This window comes from Nuphar pumila, chromosome 13 (assembly GCF_984573655.1).
Source record: "Nuphar pumila chromosome 13, dmNupPumi1.hap1.1, whole genome shotgun sequence".
Lineage (NCBI taxonomy): Eukaryota > Viridiplantae > Streptophyta > Magnoliopsida > Nymphaeales > Nymphaeaceae > Nuphar > Nuphar pumila.
This window is the reverse complement of record NC_143261.1, coordinates 89,499,987-89,505,998: the sequence shown is the minus strand read 5'-3', so window position 1 is coordinate 89,505,998 and position 6,012 is coordinate 89,499,987. Positions and strand designations below refer to the sequence as shown.

The 6,012-nt window shown below is 41.2% G+C and overlaps 1 pseudogene; it reads right to left on the bottom strand.

The window, feature by feature from the left end:
- Positions 1 to 2,027: 2,027 nt before the first annotated feature.
- On the bottom strand, positions 2,028 to 4,600 carry LOC149819090 (uncharacterized; annotated as a pseudogene).
- Between the last annotated feature and the right edge of the window lie 1,412 nt (positions 4,601 to 6,012).

The window sequence follows — 6,012 nt, the reverse complement described above, 5'->3', positions numbered from 1 at the left end:
ATATTAAATTTTAATTTTAAGCATTTTTTATATTTTATTAAAAAATAACCAATTCAAGTTAGTATCGTATAAATTTTATGCTATTACGATACGAATCGGTCGATTCAGGCTGATTAATTCACATCGATACCGACAACATTGAACTAATTTAAGCATCAGAAAACGAGTGGTGAGAACCCATCATTGACAAAGACAAATGAGAGTCGTTTTCTCATTTATATGTGATTCTTTTGACTCCAAAACAAATTTGATTCGGAGTCTCATGTGGGCCCTAACTTACCCTTATTTACCCATCATTCACAAATGAGAGACGTTTTCTCATGTACATGAGAATCAGAGGGCCCTCAAACTTAACCCTATTTACCCCTTAGGCCTCGATTGTTTCATGCAAATATATTGATCTCCCACAATGAATGAAACAAATATTAAATCATCATGGTTCTGGCACAAACAAGCATCATTTTTTTAAACTTAACCTAATTACTTTTTATGTGTAAATTCTTTCATATATTTACATGAAAAAACTGAACTAACAGATTTTTTTTTTGGAAAATTATGCTTATTCTCATGTAAAGCCTTTTTCTTAGCATGGAAATGAAACAATGGAGAACTTAACTACAAAAGTGATAATTTATCAAAGTGACATTCTGGATCATGTAAGGAAACAAAAAAGGTTAAAAGTGCCATTTAGCGAAGGTAGGTGTTATTAAGAGTTAACTCAGTCAGACATCTGAATAATTTCTTATAAAGGTAGTAATTATTCAAGTTATAAAAAGAACAGTAATTTGTCATTTCTTCAAGCATGCTATTAGCCCTTTTCTTTTAATACACACTTTCTTGTTTTTTAATTGTTTGTTTCTTTTCCTTTATTTCTTTTTACAATTTGGGATTTCCTTTTGGTCTTAACTGATTTGGCTGAGTCCAAGAACTAAATCCAGTTGACCCTCACCTGGGCTGCATCTTGCTAGTTGATTTTGGGAACTCACTTGGGCTCTGGGCTCATTGACCTTGTAGCTTGAGCGCTTATAAGGTTGACTTGGACTTTGGTATGCTCACCCCGTCAGCAGTCGGTCAAGCCCGAGATACTCCATGATTCGACCTAGTCAACTCAGTCAAAATCAGTGTGAAAAATATTGTGATATTCTTGAAAATATTGCAAACATTGGGATATTTTGCAAAATTTATAAACAGCGATAAAATTAATGGCAATATAATGAAATCATTATTTTATCATTAAAACATTGTTTATATCAGCATTTTCTGGGGAAAGTTCACTTTTTTTATTTTAATTTTTTCTTATATTTATTTAATTTTTATTTTTTGGTAAAAACCTGAGAAAAAATTTCAACTTCTCCTGATAAATACATGCATGGTTGATTAATTGCCTTTTCTTTCGTTTCTTTTTTAACTTTTCTCACCATTGTCAAAATTAGCTTGGAGTAGGCTCACCCAAAACTGGGTTCATGACCAACTCAGACTCTGGCTGCCTGACTATTTGAGTCAAAAGGAATGAGATTCCTAAGCATCAGCCAGCCGTATAGCGATGTAAACGGGTCAGACTCGGTTCAGATCTAGGTATTATTGAATCTATCTAATCGGATTTGGATTTAGAGTTGGAGTCAGGTAGAAAAAGGCAATACCAAATCCTGATCTGATTAGTTGATTAAATATGTTTTACACCTAATTGGTTCGGATCCACATTTGGGCGGATAGTCTTACCTTGACCTATTCCATAGCCTAAAATGACAGACTGATTAGAACGGTTCGTTCCAGGTCAAACCCGGACCAATCAAAACACTATTATAGTATCAAGTGCCGCTTCAGTCATTCTTATAAAGCTAAAGTACATTTTGGAAATTTAGTCAAAGAAAACAATTAATAAATACGGAACGCTAGTAGAAGATCCTCTAAATTGAGCTAATATACTGACTTAAAAATACAATAAATTAAAGAAGAGTACAAAACTACCTCTCAAAATTTACATATTTACAAGAAGAAACGAGACGGCCCTTGTTTCTCATAATTCACTATTCCTGGACCCTGTAAATCACCACGAAGCATGGCAGGATGGCCTTCGGGTTGAAGACGTAAAGCTCGTCGTGGTTCGAGTATACTCCGGCCAGACCAGAGACCGAGTCGAACCGTTCTCCGGCCGACTGGAAACTCTGTTCTTCCTCCTCCTCCTCCAGATCCGAAACTACTGTGGACCCTCCCTTTCGGATCCTCCCTGCAATGACCCGACAAACCAACATGGCCCTTCGGCCTCGGGAGGCTGCCTTCTCCTCTTCGGTCACCAACATGCAATCGTGCGCACGCCCGCTAGTGGCCGTGGTGCACAGGCCTCTACCGCCGTCCATCTTGGCGCCGAGACCGTTTCGGATCGCGGAGCATACCCCACAGCCGGGACCCAACCCGCAGAGACTTGTGGACCCCCGGTCCCAATGGAGCAGGCAAAGGTGGTGCAGTAGAAGCGGAGAAGCTCGTTACCGTCGGCCACGCACCGTGGGTTCCGGCGGCTTGCCCTTGACTTGACCGCATCGCGGTAGCTCTCGAACCGGGCAATGGTCCTCTGGGTATTGTGGACCCTCAAGATTCGATCCACTCGGCAGACGGGGCTGTCCTTCTTCAACCAGCTTGATTGGAAGATTATCTCTACCACGTTCCGGCCCGAGTCGTCGGGGCCCAATTCCGAGACTGCAGAAATTTACCAGAATGCCCTTCAATGGGTTGCAATATTTCCTTCTTTCGTTTTTTTTTTTTAATTTCAACACAATAACAGGGCTATTTTTACTAAACTTTCTTTTTCAAAAATTATAAAAAACCTGGCTGAGAACTCAAACAATTTTCACTTGGTTCAACTCCCACGATTACACAAAAAGCATCCAAGGGATGTTAAGAAGGCCTTATTCACTCATCCCCCATCTTCTTACTCTTAAATCTTATGGTGCGAATTGTTTTGATCAAATCTGACATTTATAAACGGATTCAGCCTAAAATTATGATTTTTTAAAACACAAAATTTTGTATTTTGTCAATCATTGATTTTTTTAATCGCCAACAAACCCTGCACACAAGCCAGATTTTGATGATTTAAACATTGATCTTCATGCAGCTAGATCACAACTTATGGAATCCGATTTTTGATCAAAACAACATGCATCAATGAAATCCCAAAGAAGGGTATGAAGATAGGGATGAGTTCTGCCCTTAAAAACTCGGCATTATCAACCAAGTCAGCAGGCAACCTTTTTTCATGTTAATTAAGGAAAAGTGAGGGGATTTCAAAAAAAATAGATAAAAAAACAGGGGGGGCTCCAAGAAGTTCCTTTCTTTTGTAAATTCTGGTTTAGCGCGGAAAGGAAGAGCCGAGCGACCGAGGAAACGACGCGACTAAATGACGGATGATGTCCTCACTGTCGGTTGGCGACGTACGGTGATCTCCGGACATTTTCTGTGCATGCAAGATTATTTTTGTCATTTTCTCAGTCTAACAGCTTCAGAAAGATGATCAAGGAGGTGGGGGAGAACTGTCCATAAAATGACGAAATTACCCTTTAAGCTGCTGTAGATGCAATGACGTAACCTTGCATGGGCACGGAGTTTCACGCCGCGGACTCAAACGTAAATTTGTTCTTGTTTGAGAATTGGCGAAGATTAAAGATATGTAAACTCTGGTTGTCAACGTTACACTGAATCATTAACCACGGGCCAGAGGTTCGAATCGGTTCTTACTCGTTCATTCAACAAACAAGTTGCGCTCGATCGATCCCAATTAACCATGTCGTTCTGACCAAACTCACATGGCTAGGCTAGGCTCAGCTTGTTACACCATTTTCATTAAAAAAAAAGGGTTGGGGATCAAAGAGCGTTGGTAGTGTTGTATTCTCGGCTTGAGCCCAGCTGAGCCGAGCTCGATCAGCCTGAGGCTAGGTTCAGGTTGGGTGCAATAAGAGATATGATTGTCCTTTTGAAGAAGAGCAATGGCATAAAAGGGATTACCTGCGTGGCTGACCGACTGGTGGGCCACAAGGCTGTCGGGCTTGACGAAGACCTCGCCGCAGTCGGGGCAAGCGCAGATGGACGTCCGAGCGGACGGGTAGCGGCTCGGATCGACGACCATCTTACACTCGTAGCAACCGGAGAGCCTCCTCAGCGGCATCCCTCTCGCCGCCGACGGGGAGGCGGCCCTCGCCGGGGCTACGAGCGGCGTGGACTCGTGGTGGCCGTAAACGCTGTCCTCCGGCGAGGAGTCCTGCCGGTGGACGACACGGGTGCCAGCGTGGTCGACGACGTCGGAGAGGGTGCAGAGTGAGGAACAGGAGGAGAGCCTGGCGTAGCCGTGCTTGGTGGTAGTGGTGGTCCGCTTCTTCTTGGTGGTGGTGGGATCGTGCACGTGGGATTGCTCGATCTGCTTGCAGGTGAGGAGATTCTTGAGGAGCTCCCATGAGGATGGTTTCTGGGGTGGTGATGGTGGTTTTCTTCTTCGTTTGGAGCTCAAGTGGTGGTGGTGGCGGTGGGTGGGGGTTGCGAGGATGATGGTAGAGGGAAGAATGAGAGAGAAGGATAAGAGGAGTCGCAGGAAGGATGGGAATTCTCTCATGGTCATGGTGAGAGAGAGAGGCATTCACTTCTCTGTAAAAGTCACAAATTGGAGAGAGAGAAAGTATTCTCTTCTCTACAAAAGTGGCAAAACAGAGAGAGAGAGAGAGAGAGAGAGAGAGAGAGAGAAAAGTATCCTCTTATGTGAAAGTCACAAAATGTAGAGAGGCCTATCTCCAGCTTGCCTTTCAAAAAAAAAAATGTAGGGAGAGACTGAGAGAAGTATTCTCTTCTCTATGAAAGACAAAATGGAGAGAGAGAGAGAGGGAGAAGTATCCTCTTATGTGAAAGTCACAAAATGTAGAGAGGCCTATCTCCAGCTTGCCTTTCAAAAAAAAAAATGTAGAGAGAGACTGGGAGGAGTATTCTCTTCTCTATGAAAGACAAAATGAAGAGAGAGAGAGAAGTATTTTTTTTTTTAAGTTGGTATGTAAGATAAAATAGGAACCAGAAAGAGAGGAGGCATGTGGGGGCATCTCTAGATGGATTAATATTAGGCATTTTTTGTACGGTATTTACTAACATGTCCTGCATTTGAAGCATTGAATTAATATTAAACATATTTTGTGCGAAACTTACAAACATGCATGCCCTAAATCTCAAAACTTTCTTGGAAGGGTAGAGAAAGAGACAGAGAGAAATAGAGAGTTTGAAAAGATTAAAAGTCATCAATGTAGCTCAGTACCACCAAAACGAATTGAGCCTTGTGTCTTCACAGTTCACTCGTGGGGAGGTGACATTCGACCTATTCAGTTAGACTCAATGTGGTCAGAATCAGTTTATGAACCGAATCGTTTTTGAAAGGATTTAGAAAATCAGCTTGAATTGGATTAAATCAAATAATCGTGAATCGGTCTAATTTAAAACTGACTTTTTTAAAAAATAAAATATTTATAAAAAATAAAACAAGGAAAATGCCTGAATGGAAATTATGACTTATAGAGTCCAATCAAATTCTAAAATGTGGATTTAATGATTAAACAATATAATAGTGAATAATTATCACAAAAATGTGGATTTGCACTTTCAACTCGAACCAGCCGATCCAGGTCGATTCAATTTGATTTTGACAACATTGGTTAGAGTAAGACTTGATATTTGCCTAAAGTTGAGTTAAAGGACATGAATTTTAAGAAAAACAATGAGTTGAACATTAGTTTCGGTTGAGTGTGTTTGCGTGCAGTGCTGAAGGTTGGGTTAGGCCAACAAGAACACTATGATAAGGGAGACTCAACTACTTATATTCCATTACTATTTCAGCTTTTTTTATTTTTTTGAAAGGCAAGCTGGGGTTAGGCAGACTCCTACCAGTTATACAACTATACCATTGGGTTTTTGAACCTGCAAAGTTCCAACACAAAGTGACGTGCACTAGCTGCTCCTACCAGACAAGCAAAGCCCCATTGGTGTTAC